The 27,543-nt window shown below is 40.6% G+C and overlaps 1 long non-coding RNA gene across 1 annotated transcript in view; it reads left to right on the forward strand.

Moving 5' to 3' along the window:
• Positions 1-287: 287 nt before the first annotated feature.
• LOC133643583 (uncharacterized) overlaps positions 288-27,543 on the forward strand; it is a 32,685-nt gene continuing 5,429 nt past the window's right edge. The window contains exon 1 of the long non-coding RNA XR_009824711.1: positions 288-765. This is a non-coding gene — a long non-coding RNA (uncharacterized LOC133643583). The remainder of the gene's footprint in view (positions 766-27,543) is intronic.

Consider the following 27,543-nt stretch of genomic DNA (forward strand, 5'->3'; position numbering starts at 1 on the left):
TTGTTCTATTTTTAAACAAGGAAAACAATCTGAAGTTGTCTTTATTTTTAAGTTATCGTGCCGTGATTTTACCAGTCCGGCCCACTTGGGAGTAGATTTTTCTCCATGTGGCCCACCGATCTAAAATGAGTTTGACACCCCTGGCCTAAAAGGATTCTTCCCCACCCCCGCCATGCCAGGAAACTCCCAGCGGCCTCTCTGTTGACACAGCCGCCACAATGGCAGCTAAAGGCCTCCCATTATGAGACTAACCCCGGGCCCAGTCGCGGCCCTGCAGGGTTACCCAGTGCACACCGGCCGCCGCTGCCAAAGCCCCCTTCAATATAAGCTTGCGTGTATAAGACTAAACCTACCCCGCCTCGCCCCCACGGCCGCATTGTTCGCCATTATTGTGCCCCGACAATGGGAAATCACACTTTGAAAGTCATTTTCAAAAAGTGGGGAAGCCAATCAAAAATAATGGCACTTATTGTTACTCTTTGGCTGAGAGGCCTGCCCCTCCCTTGGCTTCATTCACATCCATTATACAGAGAAATTAAATAAAAGCCAGTATGGGCACGGAGGAGGGCTGAGAGCGCCGCTGACCACCGACAGTGGCGCTCCGGCCCGGGAGGAGCTCGGTGGAGCGAGAGGAGAGGGAAGCGCCGAGAACACCCTCGATGACGGTGGACGCCACCTGAACCAAAAGATGCGAGGCGACTTTGTTGAGTCCTTTTTCTGCTTGTCCTGCAAACTGACGCCTGAGGCCTGGTGAGAGGAGGGAAGGTATGTCACTACTCCAGTCCTGACAGGCCTTTCTCAGCCGGGCGTGCGTCTGCGTGCGTGCGTGCGTGTCAGACACGGCTGAGTTGACGATCGGCTGTATTCAAATTTGGACTGTTTGCACGGTTGTTGTTTGCGAAGAACCCACACCGGGACCAAAAAAAGGGCCTCAAATGTAGAGTAAATGTTTGAGTAGGTGTGGTTCATACCTTTCAGCAGGCCGTACTGTAGTCATGACGCTAATTCTGGGTCACCGCCTGAGCAAAATTAGCCATTGCATGCACATTAACTCCTGACCTTGACTAGAGACCTCAATAGAACGGTTAAAGGAGTTTGCATGTCTTTATTGTACTGTTTTTAAATGATTAGAGATGTCCCGATATTCCGATATTGTCCAACTCTTAGTTACCAATTCCGATATCAACCGATACCGATATACCGTATACAGTCGTGGAATTAACACATTATTATGCCTAATTTTCTTGTGATGCCCCGCTGGATGCATTAAACAATGTAACAAGGTTTTACCAAAATAAATCAACTCAAGTTATGGGAAAAACTGCCATATTTATTATTGAAGTCACAAAGTGCATTATTTTTTTTAACATGCCTCAAAACAGCAGCTTGGAATTTGGGGCATGCTCTCCCTGAGAAAGCATGAGAAGGTTGAGGTGGGCGGGGTTGATGTGGGGGGGGGGGTGGTGGTGTATATTGTAGCGTCCCGGAAGAGTTAGTGCTGCAAGGGGTTCCGGGTATTTGTTCTGTCGTGTTTATGTTGTGTTACGGTGCGGATGTTCTCCCGAAATGTGTTTGTCATTCTTGTTTGGTGTGGGTTCACAGTGTGGCGCATATTTGTAACAGTGTTGAAGTTGTTTACACGGTCACCCTCAGTGTGACCTGTATGGCTGTTGACCAAGTATGCCTTGCATTCACTTGTGTGTGTGTAAAAGCCGCATATATTATGTGACTGGGCCGGCACGCAAAGGTTTATTGGCGCTCTGTCCTTCTCTCTACTTCCGTGTACACGGCGGCGTTTTAAAAAGTCATAAATGTTACTTTTTGAAACCGATACCGATAATTTCCGATATTACATTTTAAAGCATTTATCGGCCCAGAATATCGGCAGTCCGATATTATCGGACATCCCTACTAATGATGTTTTAGACTTTTATCTCACAGAGTCGCATGTCCCGTTTACATTCACAATACAGTCGTCCCTTACCACCATTATTGTGACTTTACCACTTTGCAGATTTCTTTTTGATATTTTACTTTTTTAAAGCATATTCTACCATTTGTGGTCTCAAATTATGTGGGCTCTGTACCGAGGATGTCGTTGTGGCTTGTACAGCCCTTTGAGACACTTGTGATTTAGGGCTATATAAATAAACATTGATTGATTGATTGATTGAAATTAGGCATTTTCAAGCATAAAAACGGCGAAATGTCCTTGGGATAGGACTGCCCCAGCTTACCAATTTTTGGGGATACGAGCTGTCACTCGGCTAATTGTCATGCTTTATGTTGCGAGCAAAAATTGAGATTACGAGCCTCCCCAGTGCCACTTGATGTAAAATCCTGTCTCTCATAATGAGTGTGAACGATAGGCAAAATTCATATTGCTACGATAATAAACATTTGTAAAAGTAAAAACCTCTTACATTAGCATTGGCAAAAAGCTGACGAGAAAGGAGCAGACAGACAGATTGAAAGAAAGAAGGGATCGGGGGGAGGGGCCGTGTGTGCGTCTGTGTGTGTCGGCTTTGAAAGAGGCACAGCTGAACTCTTCTCTTACGCTGTGAAATAAGTCTGCTTTGGCATATTTTTCCAGAAAAGTCCGGTCTCATCACAATTAAAACTTGAATTCCATACTTGTGAGCGCCATTAATGTACAAATACTTTTCTTTTTTTCTTTTTTTTTTACTCCATAGCAATTCCCTTCTTCTTTCCGTGCTGGTCTATTGTCTTTTTGGGACTCGAGTTAGCAAAAAGGACAAAACCTGTCCAAAGGATAAAAAAAAAAAGGCACATACGCCATACTTGCCAACCCTCCCGATTTTCCCGGGAGACTCCCGAATTTCAGTACCCCTCCCGAAAATCTCCCGGGGAAACCATTCTCCCGAATTTCTCCCGATTTCCACCCGGACAACAATATTGGGGGCGTGCCTTAAAGGTACTGCCTTTAGCGTCCTCTACAACCTGTCGTCACGTCCGCCTTTCCTCCATACAAGCAGCGTGCCGGTCCATTCACATAATATATGCGAGTTTTGCACACACATGAGTGAATGCAAAGCATACTTGATCAACAGCCATACAGGTCACACTGAGAGTGGCCGTATAAACAACTTTAACACTGTCACACTGGGAACCCACACCAAACAAGAATGACAAACACATTTCGGGAGAACATCAGCACCGTAACACAACATAAACACAACAGAAAAAATACCCAGAACCCCTTGGTTTGAACGCGGAGGCATATTTGGCTCGATCAAAAATCTTGTACATCTAAAAGTTTGCAAATTGAGGTGTCCGTGAATTTAAGTTCAACCGTAGGTTTATCAAGAAAGATGCCTTATTGACACAGGCTTTCGTGGGCCACGTAAAATGATGTGGCCCCCAGGCCTTGAGTTTGACACCTGTGCCTCACCGTATCAAAGATTAACCGAACGGTGGTATTAATGACGACTCGTGAGCAATGTTCCCTCTAATTGTTCATGTGTGTGAGCAAACGCAAAAACTCCCTGAGCATTCAGTGGAGCCCATCAGACGTACACACTGTGGCTACACCAGCAGCACACCTGTCCCAAACCTGGCTAAATAACAAGTTACATCTCCATCCATCCATCCATTTTCTACCGCTTGTACCTTTCGGGGTCGCTGGAGCCTATCTCAGCTGCATTCGGGCGGAAGGCGGGGTACACCCTGGACAAGTCCCCACCTCATCGCAGGGCCAACACAGATAGACAGACAACATTCTCTTATTATTATAATCAAATGACAGCAGTCATTTCCATGAGGTTATTTTCTAATATAAGTGTTTAGGCCCACTTACAATGACAATAACAACAAATATTGTTTTCGTGAACTGTGTACTTGTATTGTTTGTCTGGGTGGAGGTCCTGCTTTGGAAATAGTTTGTACCCCTTTCAGACATTGCATTTAGTTCCCATTAAAACATTCACATGTTGCACAATGAGATGTAAGCAGGGGATCATGTGTACATTCCTGCAACTTCCTGTTTGTAAAAAATATATTTGTATTAGTATTTATTTAATATACTAACAGCATTTCATGATTAATATTTATAAATTAAGATTCCCAATAAATGACACTAGAATAAGCACACATTTGATTGGTAAATCATAGTGCAACGACCTGGAATGACACTTTATGCGTGGTGTTGGAGTTGTCTGACTTTTTATGTGGCTGTAAACGCATCACTGGCTAAGTGCCATATGTGCATGTGTTGGCGCAAGTGAGAAAGAGCGAGCGGCCGCTGTTGATATAACAAAGTTGCTTTTGGTCTGGTTTGTACTGCAGAAAATTACAGTTTTTGCTAGATATCATTTTTTTTACTAATGTTTTGGTGATGTGTTTATGGCCGACAATAAAGAGTTTTGCTCAGTAAAGTGATGGATGGAATTCATGTCCTCGAAGCGTCTCGACAGACGTTACAATATTTGAACAATGATGACGAAAACTGTTTTCTCTGTCCCAAATTGTTATGCGCTTATTTTTTTTATTTGATTTTGTGCGTGGCATAGATTTGCCGTGCGCAGAGGACGCTTGAGCAGTGCGCAATTGCACAGGCGCGCACCTTAGAGGGTACCGGTACACCCTACAGAGGAACCTGAATTTAGGAACTCTTCTATTTGCAAACTTTTCAGTTTACAATTTTTTAGATTGGGCCACATACAGTCCATGTATGCCTCGGTGTACGAACACTTCCTTCATTCATTTTGTATCCCGCTGGCCGCCATTTTGTGCTTGCTTGCTGTACCACAGCACGTTTTTTAATTGTGATGAGAACAACGTTTTCTGGAAAAAGAAGCCAAAGCAAACTTATTTCACAGAGGAGGAGAGGGCTACCTCTCATTCTTCCAAGAGCACGCACACACGGCCCTTCACCCTCGCCCCCTCCCTTTTCTCCTTTCTTTCCTTTGGGAAGAAAGCAGCTGCCAAGAGGACCTTTGAATGTAAGTGGATTTTCCTCTTTTAAATGATTATTTGAAACCTTTACAAAATTAAAAGTGGGTTTTTACTTTTTTAAATGTTTATGATCGTAACAATACGGTTGTTTAAGGTTTTTTTTTATTTTTGATCGTTTGTGAGGGCACCAAAGGGACTTTTTGAGTGAATACGCATGTGTTGGTCATACAGAACAGTCCAGCTTCTTGTTGTTGTTGTTTTTAATACATTTAAATACAGTGGAACCTCGATTTAGGAACTTAATTGGTTCTTGAGCAGGGTGTGTGTCATGTCTGTGATCATGTTTTGTTTAAGTTATGTCCAGTTTGGTTTTTGGACTCTTTTTGGTTCCTGTTTTCACTCCATTGTTTTGTCACCATAGCAACCATTAGTTTCACCTGTTTCACATTTTGAGTCACGCACCTGTTGTCACTAATCATGTCACCATTATTTAAGCTTGCAGTTGCCAAGCAGTCGGCCTGGCGACATTACCCCTGTTACTCCCATGATTACGCGTTCCATGCCATAGTTCCATGATCTTTCCATGCTTGACCGAGTAAGTTTTGTTTATTCATGTTACGTTTAACAGTTCTTTTGTTTCATGTCATTAGTCTACGTCAAGTGTACGTTTTTGTTCATAGCCAAATTTGTTCTACGCCTTGTGCCCGCCTTTTGTTTGTTCCTTTTGTTAGTGTTAAAATAAATCATGTACATACCTTCACGCCATGTCCGATCCAACTTTCCTTGCAACTCGGGAAAACAAACCCCCCATAGTCCACGTCTTGACAGTTTGTAAATTAAAAAGTTTATATAGTGAAACAAATCTCTCTGGCTTTTGTTAGTGTTCTTCTGTGTTTAGTGCTTGTTCCTGTCCTGTGCTCCTATTTTGGTGGCACTTCCTGTTGTGCTTGTGTTTTTTTTTTATAACTGCTTTACACAAACTTGAAGCACTTTTCCTCTCACCTGTTTTCTGTTGGTGATTAAGACTATTTACGTTGAGTGTGAGCCACCATTCTTTGTCGGGACATTGGTTGTTTGTTTGTTGAGACTGGCTGATTACTCCACATGGACAAAGAACTTTGGATTCATGCTCGGGATTCTTCTTTTCCATTCCAGTTTCTTTAAGCCCTTTTGCCTTCCTGCCCAGTATAGTTTTCCTCTTTTAAATTATTATTTGAAACCTTTACAAAAGTAAAAGTGCATTTTACTTTTTAAAATGTTTGTAATTGAAACAATATGGTTGTTAAAGTTTTTGTGATTTTTGATTGTTTGTGAGGGCACCAAAGGGACTTTTGAGTGAACATGCGTGTGTTGGCCATACGAAACAGTCCAGCTTCTTGTTGTTGTCGTTTTTAACAAATTCTTTGTGATGTTTATTTTGCTATACAATACTATATAACACTTTACTGTATATTATGTACAAACCTTCACTAAAACATGGACTTTTGTCAGGGCTGGAACTCATTGTTCATGTTTACATTGTTTTTGATGGAGAAATTTGCTTCAATATACTAACTTTTCGATTTACAAACCCTGTTCAAGAACCAATTATAAATTTTTTTTTTTTTTTTTTTTCATCTGACCACAGAACTTTCCTCCAGAAGGTTTTATCTTTGTCCATGTGGTGTCAGATGAAACAAAAATTGAGCTGTTTGGCCACAATACCCAGCAATATGTTTGGAGGAGAAAAAGTGAGGTCTTTAATCCAGGGAACACCAATCCTACCTTTAATCATGGTGGTGGTAGTATTATGATCTGGGCCTGTTTTGCTGCCAATGGAACTGGTGCTTTAAATGGGACAATGAAAAAAAGGATGATTACCTCCAAATTCTTCAGGACAACCTAAAATCATCAGCCCGGAGGTTGGGTCTTGGGCGCAGTTGGGTGTTCCAACGGGACAATGACCCAAACACACATCAAAAGTGGTAAGGAATGGCTAAATCAGGCTAGAATGAAGGTTTTAGAATGGCCTTCCCAAAGCCCTGACTTAAACGTGTGGACAATGCTGAAGAAACAAGTCCATGTCAGAAAACCAACACATTTAGCTGAACTGCACCAATTTTGTCAAGAGGAGTGGTCCAAAATTCATCCAGAAGCTTGTGGATGGCTACCAAAAGCGCCTTATTGTCATGATCCGTGGTCCGCATCATGTTTTTGTTATTTTCTGTTAGCTTTGGACTCTCTTAGTTCCTGTTTGTGACATCTCTGAGTTTGGTTTGGTTACCATGGTTACTTATTATTTCCACCTGGCTCTGATTAGTGTTCGCCCGCTCACCTGCTTCGCGAGCACTAATCAGAGGCATCATTTAAGCCTGCCTTTGCCAGTCAGTCGGCCTGGCGTCATTGTTTGATTCATGCCGTGTCCACGTAAGTCGTGTTTATTTCATGCCACAGTTTCGTGTTTGTTCCACGCCATAGTTTATGCTGTTTGTTTCATGCCACAGTTTCGTGTTTTTTCCGCGCCATAGTTTATGCTGTTTGTTTCATGCCACAGTTTCGTGTTTGTTCCACGCCATAGTTTATGCTTTGTTTCATGCCACAGTTTCGTGTTTGTTCCACGCCAGTTTATGCTGTTTGTTTCATGCCACAGTTCCGTGTTTGTTCCACGCCATAGTTTATGCTGTTTGTTTCATGCCACAGTCTCGTGTTTGTTCCACGCCATAGTTTATGCTGTTTGTTTCATGCCACAGTTTCGTGTTTGTTGCACGCCATAGTTTATGCCGTTTCTTTCATGCCACAGTTTCGTGTTTGTTCCACGCCATAGTTTATGCCGTTTGTTTCATGCCACAGTTTCGTGTTTGTTCCACGCCATAGTTTATGCCGTTTGTTTCATGCCACAGTTTCGTGTTTGTTCCACGCCATAGTTTATGCCGTTTGTTTCATGCCACAGTTTCGTGTTTGTTCCACGCCATAGTTTATGCCGTTTGTTTCATGCCACAGTTTCGTGTTTGTTCCACGCCATAGTTTATGCCGTTTGTTTCATGCCACAGTTTCGTGTTTGTTCCACGCCATAGTTTATGCTGTTTGTTTCATGCCACAGTTTCGTGTTTGTTCCACGCCATAGTTTATGCTGTTTGTTTCATGCCACAGTTTCGTGTTTGTTCCACGCCATAGTTTATGCTGTTTGTTTCATGCCACAGTTTCGTGTTTGTTCCACGCCATAGTTTATGCCGTTTGTTTCATGCCACAGTTTCGTGTTTGTTCCACGCCATAGTTTATGCTGTTTGTTTCATGCCACAGTTTCGTGTTTGTTCCACGCCATAGTTTATGCTGTTTGTTTCATGCCACAGTCTCGTGTTTGTTCCACGCCATAGTTTATGCTGTTTGTTTCATGCCACAGTTTCGTGTTTGTTCCACGCCATAGTTTATGCTGTTTGTTTCATGCCACAGTCTCGTGTTTGTTCCACGCCATAGTTTATGCTGTTTGTTTCATGCCACAGTTTCGTGTTTGTTGCACGCCATAGTTTATGCCATTTGTTTCATGCCACAGTTTCGTGTTTGTTCCACGCCATAGTTTATGCTGTTTGTTTCATGCCAGTTTCGTGTTTGTTCCACGCCATAGTGTATGCTGTTTGTTTCATGCCACATTCTCGTGTTTGTTCCACGCCATAGTTTATGTTTGTTTACCTCATGCCCTGCCAAGATTTCTTGAGGAGATTAAAATCATCTCCTACCTCACGCTGTCGTCCGGAGTTATCCGTTCTGCATTCCCGGGAGAACGACCCCGCAGTGAGCCGCAAACCCCCCTCGTGACACTTATTGCAGTGAAACTTGCCAAGGGACATGTAACCAAATATTAACATTGCTGTATGTATACTTTTGACCCAGCAGATTTGGTCACATTTTCAGTTGACCCATAGTAAATTCATAAAAGAACCAAACTTCATGAACATCAACATTTTTAGCAATACAAAGAACACGGTGGAGCGAGACTCGATGAGTTTATTGACATATACGGGTTGTCGACTTTTCCGTTGACTCTTTTTAATTGACCATGTGGGGAAGAGCGCTATTGTTCGATCAGGACTCCACTGGCACTTTTGCCGATGTGCAACTCGGATGCAATCACACAAAGCTGCGGAAAATCAGACACAAGACTGAAGGAAGCGGGATAGGCTGAGTGATGCGGGGAGAGGGAAGAGAAAAAAGGTTACTGATGGGAGGGAGGAAAGGCCAGGTGGAGGGGTGTCGTTCTTTGGGATCATTGAAAGCAGCAGGTCCTGACTGGGAGCTTGACCCCATTTAGGATGAGCGAGAGCGCTCTGAAGAGGGGGGAGAGAGAGAGAGAGACTCCTCAGACCTGCACTTAAAGGTCCTCTGCAGGAAGTCCTCATTCTTCTCCACAGCAGCGGCAGCCGCAACAAAAAAGCCTAATTTGCGACCGAGGGAGGGAGGGAGAGACCCCGTCCTCCTCTTCTCTGTGAGGTGTGGAGTGGGAGTGTGTGTTGTTAATCCCGGGGAAATGTCAGGGACAGTATAAGCAGCAGTTTATCTGCTAATTATTTGTGCACACAAACCTTGCAATCCACACGATTTTGTGAGATTTCCGTGTTTAAAAAGAAAAGAGACACGATTAGATGCAACAAATGTTCGCAGCCCCTGTTAACGCCTCTAAAGAATAATAATAATAATAATAATAATAATAATAATAATATATTTTATTTTTAAAATGCACTTTACATTTAGTAAACAACCTCAAAGTGCTACAGTGTATTAGAAAAGAAAAAAAAGATTTAAAAAAAATAAAATAAATAAATAATACAAAATAAATAATAATAATAATAATAATACAAATAAATAAATGAATAAATAAATAAAAATAAAAACTAGAACAGCCAAATAGCTAAAACTAGTATGCATGTATCTAAAAAAATAAAAAATAAAATAAAGAAGGGTTTTTAAGCCTTTTTTAATCAATCAATCAATCAATCATAACCTTTCCTGTGATAAAATGGCAACCAAGGTAATCAAAAAGGTTAACCAACGAACGAGATTTCTCTACAGAATTTCCTCTCTGGTCAACAAAAGCACCTTGAGGATTCTGGCGGGAACTCTCGTTCAACCCTTTTTCGATTACGCATGCACCTCCTGGTACCCTAGCACCTCCAAAACCCTCAAATCTAAACTCCAAACATCTCAGAACAAGCTAGTCAGGTTACTTCTAGACCTCCACCCCAGATCACACCTCACTCCTACCCACTTCTCTAAAGTGGGCTGGCTCAAGGTGGAGGACAGAGTTAAACAACTTGCACTGAGCCTAGTCTATAAAATCCGCTACACCTCCCTGATACCGAAGTACATGTCAAACTACTTCCTTAACGTAAATGACCGCCATAACCACAACACCAGGGGGTGCTCCACTAACCACGTTAAACCCAGATTCCGAACTAACAAAGGTCTTAACTCATTCTCTTTCTATGCCACATCAATGTGGAATGCGCTCCCAACAGGTATAAAAGAAAGGGCATCTCTATCCTCCTTCAAAACCGCTATAAAAGTTCACCTCCAGGCAGCTACAACCCTAAACTAACACCCTCCCCGGATTGCTAATAATCAAATGTAAACAATCAAATGCAGATTCTTTTTCTTATGCCTTCTGATCTCTCTCTCTCTCTCTCTCTCTCTCTCTCTCTCTCTCTCTCTCTCTCTCTCTCTCTCTATGTCCACTACTTGATGTCCATATCCCCACCCCCCCCACCCCACCCCCCCTCCACACTCCTGATTGTAAATAATGTAAATAATTCAATGTGATTATCTTGTGTGATGACTGTATTATGATGATAGTATATATGATAGTATATATCTGTATCATGAATCAATTTAAGTGGACCCCGACTTAAACAAGTTGAAAAACTTATTCGGGTGTTACCATTTAGTGGTCAATTGTACGGAATATGTACTTCACTGTGCAACCTACTAATAAAAGTCTCAATCAATCAATCAATCAATGTTTATTTATATAGCCCTAAATCACAAGTGTCTCAAAGGGCTGTACAAGCCACAACGACATCCTCGGTACAGAGCCCACATACGGGCAAGGAAAACTCACCCCAGTGGGACGTCAATGTGAATGACTATGAGAAACCTTGGAGAGGACCGCATATGTGGGTAACCCCCCCCTCTAGGGGAGACCGAAAGCAATGGATGTCGAGTGGGTCTGACATAATATTGTGAAAGTCCAACACATCAGCGAAAGTCCAGTCCATGGTGGGGCCAGCGGGAACCATCCCGAGCGGAGACGGGTCAGCAGCGTAGAGATGTCCCCATCCGATGGACAGGCTAGCGGTCCACCCCGGAGCAGAGTAGAAAAGAAAAGAAAAGAAAAGAAACGGCAGATCAACTGGTCTAAAAAGGGAGTCTATTTAAAAGCATCCACAGTCTGTGGTGCCCTCAGGTGGTCAGGGAGAGCGTTCCACAGACTGGGAGCGGCGGAGCAGAAAGCCCGGTCTCCCATTGTTCGTAGCTTTTTCCTCGGAGGTTGGAGGAGGTTAGCCTGTCCGGAGTGGAGGTGTCGTGTGGAGGATTTGGGGGTTGAGTAGTTCTTTGAGGTAGAGGGGGGCATTTCCATGGAGGCACTGGTGGCCAGTCACAGAAAGCCAATACAGTGTAACAGCAATCTGTTCCAAAATATATTGCAGCGTCCCGGAAGAGTTAGTGCTGCAAGGGGTTCTGGGTATTTGTTCCGTTGTGTTTATGTTGTGTTACGGTGCGGATGTTCTCCCGAAATGTGTTTGTCATTCTTGTTTGGTGTGGGTTCACAGTGTGGCGCATATTTGTAACAGTGTGTTAAAGTTGTTTATACGCCACCCTCAGTGTGACCTGTATGGCTGTTGACCAAGTACGGTCATTTCCGATATTACATTTTAAAGCATTTATCGGACTGCCGATATTATCGGACATCCCTATTTACCATCTTTTGGTAAATAGGGACGCCACTTTCGTACTTTTCTACGAGTTCTGTCTTGAATTCAAACGTGCTGTCACTCGCAACTTCCTTTGACCCCTTATTTTGCAGTCGAACTCAATACAAAAAGCGCAGAGACTGAGTCACCAACACGTGGGATTCTTTTAGGGGTGTACTGATTTAGATATTGATATCCGATATCGGTCAGATATCAGCAACAAAAACAAACAAACAATTAGCTTGCATTTTAAAAAAATGTCTGATATGAGCTCCGATACTTGCAGTCCTGCAGCGTGTTTACTTCTGCAAAGCCAGTTAACATCTACAGTAGGAAGGGGATTCATACGGCCTCATTTGTGACGTTTTACCTGACACATGAATCGTGACGAATTGTGGGGATGCGCGATCCACTTCAGCTGCCAGACGGCAGTAGAGTGCTGAATATCTTAAAATGTGTTTTGTGGCAATTCCAACTTTGACCACAGTGTCACCAAAATGATTCCCGGGCGCGGCCACCGCTGCTGCTCACTGCTCCCCTCACCTCCCAGGGGGTGAGGGTGGTGGGTCAAATGCAGAGGATAATCTCACCACACCTAGTGTGTGTGTGTGACAATCATTAAGGGAAAAGAAAAGAAAGTTGCTACGTAAAGTGGCGCTTTCCATCATTTTCAGCAGACTGCATTGCAAAATGATTAACCCCCATCCAGGAATGGAGCCATATGAATCCCATCCCTACTGTAAATGCCCCCCTAATAAGTACACAAGGTTGGTATTTTCTTCTATTTTAGTGAAGTCATTTACAAAAAGGTAAACATGGTAGGCTGTAGTCTACTAGGAGCTAGCAGCTACACCAAAGCTAAGCGCACAATAGCACACAAGCTAGCCGTGTCGAATAAGTCACGAATAACAATATTGCAGTCTAAAACACCACATTTGTTTATATGATAAACAAGTATCTTATAATCATGGGTTGCGTGTTAGATACAAAGTCTCCAAGGCCGAAGTGTATGAGAAAGTATTCAGTAACAAATGTGTCCGCATCTTTTCAAATTCCTGTGTCAGAGTCATTCACTTAAGTTAATTTTTGTCGTAAAAACAAATTACCACTCCACTTCAATATAATTGAAGTCAATTCCAGTTAATAAATAGGTTAGTATTTTTCATACCTATCATTGTTTTCTATTGGAGTCATTTCACTTGATCAAACCCTTTCCACAAAATGTTAAAAGTATTTCTGATTCCTTTTGATATTGTACAAACTGGAACTAATTATCTGAACAAAAAAAGAAACTAAAACTGTTTTTCGCACTTTAGGAACAAATAATAACTGTTAACCACCTTGTTTTAATTAGCCACCAGCATAATCTAAAATAAAATAGGTCCATTATGTCCGCTAGAAAGTTTGTTATGTATTTTGCTGAGGTTTGTATTAGTTAGTTAGCAACATAACTCAAAAATGCATGTGGGGATTTTGATTAAACTTTCAAAAAATGTCACAAATGGGATAAGGAGCAGGTGATTAGGATCCAGGATTTTTTTAAAGGATTTTTTTGCGATTGGGAAATAGGACTTGGCGGAGGTATGCAAGCGTTCTCTGAGTGCTTTTGTAGTTAATAATAAGTTGTATTATTATTAGTGCTGTTAAATGATTGAATTGTTCAGACAAATCACACTTGAAATTGGATTAATCATGATTAATCACGGGTTACTACTCGCTTGCGTATTTTAGTTGAACTAAAGACCCCAATAATTGGACACAAATACAATTTTATTGTTGGAATGTGATGTAGGAACGTTTTTTTTTCATCTTTTACAAAACCCAAAATCAGTGAAGTTGGCACGTTGTGTAATTCGTAAATACAAACATTTACAAATCTTTTTCAACTTATATTCAATTGAATAGACTGCAAATACAAGATATTTAATGTTCGAACTGAGAAACGTAATTTTTTTTTGTGCAAATAATTACAGATTTCCGATAATATCGGCCTGCCGATATATGCGTTAAAATGTAATATCGGAAATTATCTGTATCGTTTTTTTTATTATCAGTAACATTTTTTGGTTGTTTTTTTTATTAAATCAACATAAAAAACACAAGATACACTTACAATTAGTGCACCAACCCAAAAAACCTCCCTCCCCCATTCACACTCATTCACACAAAAGGGTTGTTTCTTTCTGTTATTAATATTCTGGTTCCTACATTATATATCAATATATATCAATACAGTCTGCAAGGGATACAGTCCGTAAGCACACATGATTGTGCGTGCTGCTGCTCCACTAATAGTACTAACCTTTAACAGTTAATTTTACTCATTTTCATTCATTACTAGTTTCTATGTAACTGTTTTTATATTGTTGTACTTTCTTTTTTATTCAAGAAACTTTTTTAAATTTATTTATCTTATTTTACTAATTTTTTTAAAAAGTACCTTATCTTCACCATACCTGGTTGTCCAGATTAGGCATAATAATGTGTTAATTCCACGACTGCATATATCTGTTGATATCGGTATCGGTTGATATCGGTATCGGTAATTAAAGAGTTGGACAATATCGGAATATCGGATATCGGCAAAAAGCCATTATCGGACATCCCTACAAATAATCATTCACTTAGAATTTAATGGCAGCAACACATTGCAAAAAAGTTGGCACAGGGGCATTTTTACCACTGTGTTACATGGCCTTTCCTTTTAACAACACTCAGTAAAGGTTTGGGAACTGAGGAGACACATTTTTGTAGCTTTTCAGGTGGAATTATTTCCCATTCTTGCTTGATGTACAGCTTAAGTTGTTCAACAGTCGGGGGGTCTCCGTTTAGGCTTCATAATGCGCCACACATTTTCAATGGGGAGACAGGTCTGGACTACAGGCAGGCCAGTCTAGTACCCGCACTCTTTTACTATGAAGCCACGCTGTTGTAACACGTGGCTTGGCATTGTCTTGCTGAAATAAGCAGGGGCGTCCATGATAACCTACAGGTCGCAAAACCTGTGGGATGTTCCAAATAAGTGTTTGATGAGCATTCCTCAACTTTCTCAGTCTTTTTTGCCACTTGTGCCAGCTTTTTTGAAACATGTTGCAGGCTTTAAATTCCAAATGAGCTAAAAAAAATTACGTTTTCCAGTTCGAACGCTAAATATCTTGTCTTTGCAGTCTATTCAATTGAATATAGGTTGAAAAGGATTTACAAATCATTGTATTCTGTTATTATTTACGATTTACACAATGTGCCAACTTCACTGGTTTTGGGGTTTGTACTTACTCACACTTATTTGCACAAAACTTTGAGACAGTTTTATCTAATGTCCTGTTTATTGTTGAATGAGCAAGCACACCAGTCAGTCTCCTCAATTATTTTTGCACTGACGTATATGCACTGATTTGACCATTGACTATCCACGGTTAAAGTAATGTGCGGTCAAAAACAATTGTGATAAATTTGCGTTTATACATAAATATTTGAATATTTTTTTTGATTAATCACATGAGTCAACTTGTTGTTTTTGTTTGACAGCCCTAATTAATATATATTATACATTAATTGGCTTTGTCACCTATAAAACAAGGCTTACTGTATACGGTATAGCTTTTAATACAGTATATGAACTAGTGTTGTCCCGATACCAATATTTTGGTACTGGTATCGGTCCCAAAATTATTTCGATACTTTTTGGCACTTTTCGGTACTTTTCTAAATAAAGGGGACCACAAAAAATTGCTTTATATTAACAAAAAAAATCTTAGTGTACACTAAACATATGTTTCTTATCGCAAGTTTGTCCTTAAATAAAATAGTGAACATACAAGACAACTTGTCTTTTATTAGTAGGTAAGCAAACAAAGACTCCTAATTTAGTCTGCTGACATATGCAGTAACATATTGTGTCATTTATCATTCTATTATTTTGTCAACATTATTAAGGACAAGTGGTAGAAAATGAATTATTAATCTACTTCTTCATTTACTGTTAATATCTGCTTACTTTCTCTTTTAACATGTTCTATCTACACTTCTGTTAAAATGTAATAATCACTTATTCTTCTGTTGTTTGATACTTTACATTAGTTTTGGATGATACCACAAATTTGGGTCGTTACAGGATCATACATTGGTCATATTGATAGTCCTCATGTGTCCTGGGACATATTTCCTGAGTTTATAAACATAATATACTTTTTTTTTTTTTAAAAAGAAAGAAGATGTTGTGATACCAAAAAATCAAAATAAACAAACTTTTCAGAGGCGGTATAGTACCGAATATGACTAATTAGTATCGAGGTACTGTACTAATACCGGTATACGTACAACTCTTTTACTGCACAAAGTGTCTTAAACATCCATCAATTTTTCTCTATGCCACATCTATATTTGCATTTATTAAAAAATTAGCTGTTTCATTTTAAAAAATCATCAAAACTTTTCATGTTTCGCATTTTGTTCCCATAATGTATCGAAAATGAACCGAACCATGATTGCAGCATACCATTACACCCCTAAATAATATTCTGGGTTATTAGTTCAAGTTATTAATAATAATAAAACAAGAAGTTCCCTGTAAAGATAACACTGCATGTGTAAATGTAATGGTTTGTAAAGTGACCTCCAAAAAGCAACTATAAAGCAGCGGTGGGTTAAACACAGCATTTGTATGTATGTACGGGTGTGTGTGTGTGTAGGTGTGTGTGTGTGTGTGTGTGTGTGTGTTTGCATTGGCTCCGACCAACTCGCGGGTCCCTCGGAGGGACTATCATTGTTGGTAATCCTCTTCATGGTCGACTAATCTGTTTTCGCTGGGGTTACTTACTACACCCACCCTGCATCATCACCCCCTCCCTCTATTCACTACTCATGTTCAGGTTCTCCTCCTGCTCCACTTACCTCATTCCATCAAGGTTATGTCTTCATTTTGCCCCTTGAAATTAGCTAATATTATCTGTGTTTACCTGACGCCCATTAAAAAAAAAAAAAAATTAACTTTTTTTTTTTTTGTTAATATTGATACATCAATGACCTTAATCCCTTTGCTTTATTTCCAAACACATTTTTTGGATGGTCTGCATTTAAATGTGCATGTTTCCTCAATTACCCACTCCTCTTTTACCCATATGCACTAATTAAATTAAGGTGTAAGAAAAACGCATGTTGCGATCGCCTCAATTCACGCAAATTCCACCATTTTCGCGAATTATGTGTGGCCTCGCAATTTTGTCCATTTTGTGAATTTGGGAAAAATTGGGTAAAAATGCTGACATGCCAAAGCCGAAATGAAATGGTGACTTTAGCATGCATCAAATACAAAGTTATATGGTTTTGAAGAGAAAAAATTTGAAAAACAAATAGCATGTTAACATCAGCATGCCAGCAGTTGGCATCTATAAAGTACCAAGTTATATGACTCTAAGGTGTACACCTTCAAAATTAGCCAAAATAAGGTAATATACTCACAGTAAAGCACATGTCAAGTACCAGCTTATATGACTGAGGTGTACACCTGAAAATTTGCTAAAAAAAATTGTCCAAAATTTGCGAAAGAAGTTAGCATGTTAAAAAAAAGCATGTTAACTTTAACATGCTAAAAGTTTTTATGTGTCAAGTACCAAGTTATATGACTGAGATGTACACCTGCAAAATTATCTAAAAAGTGCAACAAAAGTTAGCACGCTAACAGTTAGCATGCATCAAGTACCAAGTTATATGACTCTGAGGTGTACATCTGCAAAATTAGTTTTAAAAAAAAAAGTGCGACATTTGTAAAAAAAAAAAAGTTAGCATGTTAACTTTAGCATGCTAACAGTTTGTATGGGTCAAGTACCAAGTTATATGACTGAGATGTGCACTTGCAAAATTACCTAAATAAGTGAAACGTTTCGAAAATAAGTTAGCACGTTAACATTAGCATGCTAGCAGTTACAAGTATAAAGTACCGAGTTGTATGACTCTGAGGTGTACACCTTCAAAATTAGCTAAAAAAAAAAAAGTTAACATGCTAACAGTTAGCACGTGTCAAGTACCAAGTTATATGATTCTGAGGTGTACACCTGCAAAATTAGTTTAAAAAAAGTGCAACATTTGTGAAAAAAGTTAGCATGTTAACTTTAGCATGCTAACAGTTTGTATGTGACAAATACCAAGTTATATGACTGAGATGTACACCTGCAAAATTTGCTAAATGAATGAAACATTTCGAAAAATAAGTTAGCATGTTAACATTAGCATGCCAGCAGTTACAAGTATAAATTATCGAGTTATATGACTCTTAGGTGTACACCTTCAAAATTAGCTAAAAAAGTTAACATGCCAACAGTTAGCATGTGTCGAGTACCAGGTTATATGACTCCGAGTTGTACACCTGCAAAATTAGTTTTAAAAAAGTGCAACATTTGTGAAAAAAGTTATCATGTTAACTTTAGCATGCTAACAGTTTGTATGTGTCAAGTACCAAGTTATATGGCTGAGATGTACACTTGCAACATTTGCTAAATGAATGAAACATTTCGAAAAATAAGTTAGCATGTTAACATTAGCATGCCAGCAGTTACAAGTATAAATTATCGAGTTATATGACTCTTAGGTGTACACCTTCAAAATTAGCTAAAAAAGTTAACATGCCAACAGTTAGCATGTGTCGAGTACCAGGTTATATGACTCAGAGTTGTACACCTGCTAAATTAATTTTAAAAAAGTGTGCCATTTGTGAAAAAAGTTAGCATGTTAACTTTAGCATGCTAACAGTTTGTATGTGTCAATTACCAAGTTTTATGGCTGACATGTACACCTGCAAAATTTGCTAAATGAATGAAACATTTTACAAAAATAAGTTAGCATGTTAACATTAGCATGCTAGCAGTTACAAGTATAAAGTACCAAGTTATATGACTCTGAGGTGTACACATTCAAAATTAGCTAAAAAAAAGTTAACATGCTAACAGTTAGCACATGTCAAGTACCAGGTTGTATGACTCTGAGGTGCACACCTGCAAAATTAGCTAAATAAAAGTGCAACATTTGTAAAAAAAAAAATAAATAAATAGCATGTTAACTTTAGCATGCTAACAGTTTGTGTCAAGTACCAAGTTGTATGGCTAAGATGTACACCTGCAAAAGTATCTAAAAAGTGCAATACAAAGTTAGCATGCTAACAGTTAGCATGCATCAAGTACCATGTTATGACTCTGAGGTGTAAACATGCAAAATTAGCTTAATAAGTGAAACATTTCGAGAAAAGTTAGCTAGCAGTTACAAGTATAAATTACCCAGTTGTATGACTCTGATTAGGTTATATGACATAGGTGTACACCTACAAAATGAGCTAAAAAAGTGCAAAATTTGCAGGAAAAAGTTTGCATGTTAACATTAGCATAATAGTTTGTATGTGTCAAGAGTAGTCAGTGTACAGCTGGTATACAAAGTGTTAGTTTTATAGCTCTTACGATAACAATGTTGCTACAGCTTGGTTATAATACAGGTTACGGAACGGCGGTTTTTGGATGCAATTTTAAAGTCATTTAGAGGCAGAATGTAAAGATCCCATTAGCTGCATTACTAGCCACCTCCAACGAGCCGATTATTACAAATTAGAATGCAAAAAAAAATAAAACCCTCGGTCGTCTTGTCTCTCATAAGTATTGACAACAATGAGCAAAATGCCCCCCCAAAAGTGCGGTTATCCTTTAAAATGTTCAATATTTATTCAAGTTACATTTTTGCTTACAGAAATGAGTTCATTTTATTTTTTTGTTCATTTATTTGTGATAGGATTCTTAACATTCCAATTGCATTACAAGGGTAAACAATTCTACAGTAATGACAAATAAAAGTGTATTTCCTTTTAAATGGTTACTTGCATTAATAGTATATGTTATGATTACATTTGGCCGATATTATCGGCCGATAAATGCTTTAAAATGTGATATCGGAAATTATCGGAATCGGTTTCAAAATTATCGGTATCGGTTTCAAAAAGTAAAATTCATGACTTTTTAAAATGCCGCTGCGTACACGGACGTAGGGAGAAGGACAGAACGCCAATAAACCTTTGCGTGCCGGCCCATTCACACAATATCTATGGCTTTTCACTCACACAAGTGAATGCAATGCATACTTGGTCAACAGCCATACAGGTCACACTGAGGGCGGACGTATAAACAACTTTAACACTGTTGCAAATATGCGCCACACTGTGAACCCACACCAAACAAGAATGACAAACACATTTCGGGAGAACATCCGCACCGTAACACAACATAAACACAACAGAACAAATACCCAGAACCCCTTGCAGCACTAACTCTTCCGGGACGCTACAATATACATCCCTGGTACCACAGTACATATTCCGTACAATTGACCACTAAATGGTAACACCCGAATAAGTTTTTCAACTTGTTTAAGTCGGGGTCCACGTTAATCAATTCATGGTAAAGTTACATTGTTTAATGCATCCAGCGGGGCATCACAACAAAATTAGGCATAATAATGTGTTAATTCCACGACTGTACATATCGGTATCTGTTGATATCGGAATCGGTAATTAAGAGTTGGACAATATCGGAATATCGGATATCTGCGAAAAAGCCATTATCGAACATCTCTAATTACATTACATCATAATCACTGTATATCAATCAATCAGAGTTTATTTATGTAGCTCTTAATAAAAATGCCTCAAAGGACGAGTATAGTTGTATTGATTATTTCTTCAGTTTAAGATGTAAACAGAAGCTCTGGGGCCGTACTTATCAAGCTTCTTAGAATTACTCCTAAGAAGTCTGCTAAGAGTTGACTTAAGAGTAAATAAATTCTTCGCTGAAAGCTTCACTTAAAAGTTAGTTATCAAGCGTCTTACTCACACTTTCAGCGAAGTGTAGGACTGAATCTTAAGTGTCACACTCAGAGCTGAATTACGACATTACTATGTGCCGTAAACGGAATTTTAGGTGACGTCATTTCTGTGTCCATAGAAATGACCAATCACGGAAAGGAATCCGTTGTCTAAGAATAAAAAAATATCTTGGAAATATTTAAGTGTACAATGGGAGTGTATATTTTGACAATAAACTACAAAATAATACAAAACAAACTAGTCCCCGCCGGCACTCACGCTACCGCTCCCTCTCTTCTCTCGCCCACACACTCACTGACGTCACTCACCTCACGGCCACACACATACGCTACTCTCATAACATTTTCTTTCCAATTCATTCATTAGGCAACTAATTTGAAACTGGTGTGGGTGGCTCTATATATACTAGCCCACTGCAGACACATGCAGAAATCAACAAGGAATCGAAAAGTATTAAATCTGTGACAAAAATAATATCCGCTCTGTCTAAACGACACCGTTTGATCAGCTGCTCGTCATAAAAAAAACAACAACATTGTTCCGTTCCCTGAACGTTCGCGCACGTCTCTCTCGCCTCAGTGCCATCCCCTGCTGGCAACTCCTAACCACTTAAGACACCTCTGAAGGTCTCTTAAATATCGTGGAGAGTAGGAGTGATTCTTAGACTTAAGAACGTTGATAAAAAGCTTTTATTCTTAAGTTTGAGAGCAGGACTAAATTTCGCAAATTCTCAGGACTTAAGTGTAAAATGGCTCTCTAAGAAGCTTGATAAGTACGGCCCCTGACTCTGTCTGCATGAAACCAAATATTTTTAAAAGTAAATTATTGCATATTGTTCCTATGTGTGGCACCTAGAAACAAAAATATGTTGATTGACAGTCTAAAAGTAACATGTCTTCCTTGTTATTTTCACAGTTGTATGCATTTTTATGTATGAAATATAAAAAAATCGTAATTTTGGAGGGAAAAAAAATCGCAATTAGGCTTTGTCTCAAAATCGTGCAGGCCTACCTCAAAACATCGCAACTTTTGCTGCAAATTGAAATGAGCGCAATCCCAAAAAGGACCGAAATGTCACATTTTTCCCCGCACAAGCTCCGACAGTCCCGGAAACAATACGACTAAATCCACAAGGTGTTTCCTCACTTACACAAGCAGGAAAAGTACTTTTAATTGGAGCATCAATCGGCGGTCTGACAAGATTCCATTAGCAAAAGCAAGACCCGGCGATTCATTAGGCGTCAATCAGAGCACAAGGTATGATGATTAAATGTGTTGAGCGCACGTGGCTACTTCAAGCTGACATGTCCACTTAGATTGAACAACCGTGATCATGGTGGTGATTAAACAAAGTGTGTTTAAAGAGGAACTGCACTTTTTTTTTTCTTTTTTTTTTTTGCTCATCGTTCACAATCATTATGAAAGACATGACGACGGATGTATTTTTTTTTTTAATGCATTCTAACTCGTATATAAACTAAAGATGTCCGAAAATGAGGTGGCGACTTGTCCAGGGTGTACCCCGCCTTCCGCCCGATTGTAGCTGAGATAGGCTCCAGCGCCCCCCGCGACCCCGAAGGGAATAAGCGGTAGAAAATGGATGTCCGATAATGGCTTTTTTGCCGATATTCCGATATTGTCCAACTCTTAATTACCCATTCCGATATCAACCGATACCGATGTATACAGTCGTGGAATTAACACATTATTATGCCTAATTTTGTTGTGATGTCCCGCTGGATGCATTAAACAATGTAACTTTACCATGAAAACAAGTTGAAAAAACGTATTCGGGTGTTACCACTTAGTGGTCAATTGTACGGAATATGTACTTCACTGTGCAATCTACTAATAAAAGTTTCAATCAATCAATCAAAAACAAGGTTTTCCAAAATAAGAGAACAACTTCAACTCCAGTTATGGAAAAAAGTGCCAACATGGCACTGCCATATTTATTATTGAAGTCACAAAGTGCTTTTTTTTTTAAAAAAATGCCTCAAAACAGCTTGGACTTTGGGACATGCTCTCCCTGAGTTAATCCTGATACCCATTACAACTAGAGATGTCCGATAATGGCTTTTTTGCCGATATCCGATATTCCGATATTGTCCAACTCTTAATTACCGATTCCGATATCAACCGATACCGATATATACAGTCGTGGAATTAACACATTATTATGCTTAATTTTGTTGTGATGCCCCGCTGGATACATTTCCAAAATAAATCAACTCAAGAGCGTATCAAAACGCGTATTGGGATGACAGACTCAGCCTTGTCTTGGTTTAACTCTTATCTTACTGACAGGATGCAGTGCGTCTCCCATAACAATGTGACCTCGGACTATGTTAAGGTAACGTGCGGAGTTCCCCAGGGTTCGGTTCTTGGCCCTGCACTCTTTAGTATTTACATGCTGCCGCTGGGTGACATCATACGCAAGTACGGTGTTAGCTTTCACTGTTATGCTGATGACACTCAACTCTACATGCCCCTAAAGCTGACCAACACGCCGGATTGTAGTCAGCTGGAGGCGTGTCTTAATGAAATTAAACAATGGATGTCCGCTAACTTTTTGCAACTCAACGCTAAGAAAACGGAAATGCTGATTATCGGTTCTGCTAGACACCAACATCTATTTAATAATACCACCTTAACATTTGACAACCAAACAATTAAACAAGGAGACTCGGTAAAGAATCTGGGTATTATCTTCCACCCAACTCTCTCGTTTGAGTCACACATTAAGAGTGTTACTAAAACGGCCTTCTTTCATCTCCGTAATATCGCTAAAATTTGTTCCATTTTGTCCACAAGCGATGCTGAGATCATTATCCATGCGTTCGTTACATCTCGTCTCGATTACTGTAACGTTTTATTTTCGGGCCTCCCTATGTCTAGCATTAAAAGATTACAGATGGTACAAAATGCGGCTGCTAGACTTTTGACAAAAACAAGAAAGTTTGATCATATTACGCCTATACTGGCTCACTTGCACTGGCTTCCTGTGCACCTAAGATGCGACTTTAAGGTTTTACTACTTACGTATAAAATACTACACGGTCAAGCTCCTGCCTATCTAGCTGATTGTATTGTACCATATGTCCCGACAAGAAATCTGCGTTCAAAGAACTCCGGCTTATTAGTGATTCCCAGAGCCCAAAAAAAGTCTGCGGGCTATAGAGCGTTTTCTATTCGGGCTCCAATATTATGGAATGCCCTCCCGGTAAAAGTTAGAGATGCTACCTCAGTAGAAGCATTTAAGTCTCATCTTAAAACTCATCTTCATCGTATGGGCAGCTGTTTTCCGGCACCCGGACCTGAGGCCGAGGGTCTATGCCTTTTACCACCCCAGGCCCGGGGGGCCCTCCCGTTCATATGTCAGGACACACAGAAGTGAGCCAGGTCACCGAGCAGTCATCCAGGTCCGCCAGGCCACGCAAACCATTAGGAGCACGATAAATCGGGCAACGCAGGATCACGTGGTCGGCAGTCTGCTCCTCCGCGCCACACTCACACGTCGCGTTAGGTGCTAAGCCCCACTGGAACATGTTTGAGCGAAAGCGACCGACACCAGTTCGGAGGCGGTTAAGCCTCACCCAGGCCACTCGTGGTAGTGAGAGGCCTGGTATTGAGCCGGTGTCAGGTATGAAGTCACGGAGTCTGGAGGAGATGGTATGCTCCAGGTCCGTGCTCCATTTGTGATTCGCCCAGTGAGCCGCCCTGATGTTGTTGTCACTGCATTGCTGCAGGAGCTTCAGGGCGGCTGGTACCAGTGGGTCTCTGGAGGGGAGGCGGGGCGTTGGCTCTGAGGAGAGTGTGAGCCTTTCATGGAGCAGGTGGTTCTCATCCATGTTTGCCCGGCCCGCCAGAGTTGCTACAGCACCTTGGCGACGAAGCTCAGCGGGTTGGATGCCTGCTAAGATGGGCAGTAGCTCCACAGGGGTGGGGCACAGGCATCCAGTGATAACACGCAAGGCTTCGTTGATCGGGACATCAAGTTGTTTAGAGTGAGCACTGCGCGCCCAGACAGGTGCGCAGTACTCAGCAGTTGAGTAGACCAGGGCAAGTGCTGCTGTTCGCAGAGTTCTTGCCCCGGCACCCCAACCGGACCCGACCAACCGTCTCAGCAGTGAGACGCGGGTGTTGAGTTTCTTGCGTGTTGCCAAGAGGTGTTTACGGAAAGTGAGCGACCTGTCCAGGGTGACCCCAAGGTATTTAGGGTCAGGACGAGGGTCTTCAGGTGTAGGACGAGGCCGGCATAGGGTAAGGGAAGCCCCATCCAGCTTCCGCACCTCGAACCTGATCTCACGATCCGCTTCCCAATTGTATAGGTGGAAAGCTTGTGTCACTGTCTTGGATTCGCTGAGCTTCAATCTCCAGTTATGGAGGTAAGCCACTAAAGTCTCCATGTCCTGGCTTAGAGTTCCCTCCAAGGCCTGCCAGTCCCTAAAACTCATTTGTATACTCTAGCCTTTAAATAGACTCCCTTTTTAGACCAGTTGATCTGCCGTTTCTTTTCTTTTCTTTTCTTTTCTACTCTGCTCCCAACCCGGGGTGGACCGCTAGCCTGTTCATCGGATGGGGACATCTCTACGCTGCTGACCCGTCTCCACTCGGGATGGTTCCTACTGGCTCCACTATGGACTGGACTTTCGCTGATGTGTTGGACTTTCACAATATTATGTCAGACCCACTCGACATCCATTGCTTTCAATCGCCCCTAGAGGGGGGGGATTACCCACATATGCGGTCCTCTCCAAGGTTTCTCATAGTCATTCACATTGACGTCCCACTGGGGTGAGTTTTCCTTGCCCGTATGTGGGCTCTGTACCGAGGATGTCGTTGTGGCTTGTACAGCCCTTTGAGACACTTGTGATTTAGGGCTATATAAATAAACATTGATTGATTGATTGATTGATTGATTGATTGATTGATTGATTGATTGAAGTTATGGAAAAAAATGCCAACATGGCACTGCCATATTTATTATTGAAGTCACAAAGTGCATTATTTGTTTTAACATGCCTCAAAACAGCAGCTTGGAATTTGGGTTATGCTCTCCCTGAGAGAGTATGAGGAGGTTGAGGGGGGCGGGGTTGAGGTTAGTGCTGGAAGAGTTAGTGCTTCAAGGGGTTCTGAGTATTTGTTCTGTTGTGTTTATGTTGTGTTACGGTGCGGGTGTTCTCCCGAAATGTGTTTGTCATTCTTGTTTGGTGTGGGTTCACAGTGTGTACAGTACATTCTCCGTTGTGGTATTTTAGGCTTCGTATTGCGCCACACATTTTCAATGGGAGACAGGTCTGGACCACAGGCAGGCCAGTCTAGTACCCGCACTCTTTTACTATGAAGCCACGCTGTTGTAACACGTGGCTTGGCATTGTCTTGCTGAAATAAGCAGGGGCGTCCATGATAATGTTGCTTGGATGGCAATATACAGCATGTTGCTTCAAAACCTGTATGTACCTTTCAGCATTAATGGTGCCTCCACAGATGTGTAAGTTACCCATGTTTTGGGAACTAAAACACCCCCATACCATCACAGATGCTGGCTTTTGAACTTTGCGCCTATAACAATCTGGATGGTTCTTTTCTTCTTTGGTCCGGAGGACACGACGTCCACAGTTTCCAAAAACTTTTTGAAATGTGGACTTGTCAGACCACAGAAGACTTTTACACTTTGCATCAGTCCATCTTAGATGAGCTCGGGCCCAGCGAAGCCGGCAGCGTTTCTGGGTGTTGTTGATAAATGGCTTTCGTTTTGCATAGTAGAGTTTTAACTTGCACTTACACATGTAGCAACCAACTGTAGTTACTGACAGTGGTTTTCTGAAGTGTTCCTGAGCCAATGTGGTGATATCCTTTACACACTGATGTCGCTTTTTGATGCAGTACCGCCTGAGGGATCGAAGGTCCGTAACATCATCGCTTACGTGCAGTGATTTCTCCAGATTCTCTGAACCTTTTGATGATATTACGGACCGTAGAGGGTGAAATCCCTGAATTCCTTGCAATAGCTGTTTGAGAAATGCTGTTCTTAAGCTGTTGGACAATTTGCTCACGCATTTTTTCACAAATTGGTGACCCTCGCCCCATCCTTGTTTGTGAATGACTGGGCATTTCATGGAAGCTGCTTTTATACCCAATCATGGCACCCACCTGTTCCCAATTAGCCTGTTCACCTGTGGGATGTTCCAAATAAGTGTTTGATGAGCATTCCTCAACTTTCTCAGTCTTTTTTGCCACTTGTTGCAGGCATCAAATTCCAAATGAGCTAATATTTGCAAAAAATAACAAAGTTTTCCAGTTCGAACGTTAAGTAGCTTGTCTTCGCAGTCTATTCAATTGAATATAGGTTGAAAAGGATTTGCAAATCATTTGATATGTTTTTATTTACGATTTACACAACGTGCCAACTTCACTGGTATTGGGGTTTGTATTTAGATCATGTAAATAAATCCTTAATGGAGGTGTTTGGATGTTTTGAAGGGTTTTTATTGCCAGAATAGAGCAACTTCTATAGACTCCATTGTAAGCTTTTGATCGCATTTATTTAAAATTTAGAATATGTTAAAAAAATATATACATCTTGTCTTTTTTTCATAATGATTGTGAACGATAGGCAAAACTCCAAAAAAGTGCAGTTCCCCTTAAAGTCGGAGTAGTCATTACTGAACTCAAAAAAAGTTTGTCATCTCTGCACACAATCACCAGCGCTGCCACAAATCATTGATTCATAAGAACAGTGTGAGTCCTAAAATGATTGACAAGTTACATTTTGTTGAGTCCATGCAATTTAGGCATTCCATCTGACGTGGAAAATTGTAGAGACTG

Source organism: Entelurus aequoreus, linkage group LG01 (assembly GCF_033978785.1).
Source record: "Entelurus aequoreus isolate RoL-2023_Sb linkage group LG01, RoL_Eaeq_v1.1, whole genome shotgun sequence".
In the NCBI taxonomy this organism is placed as follows: Eukaryota; Metazoa; Chordata; class Actinopteri; order Syngnathiformes; family Syngnathidae; genus Entelurus; species Entelurus aequoreus.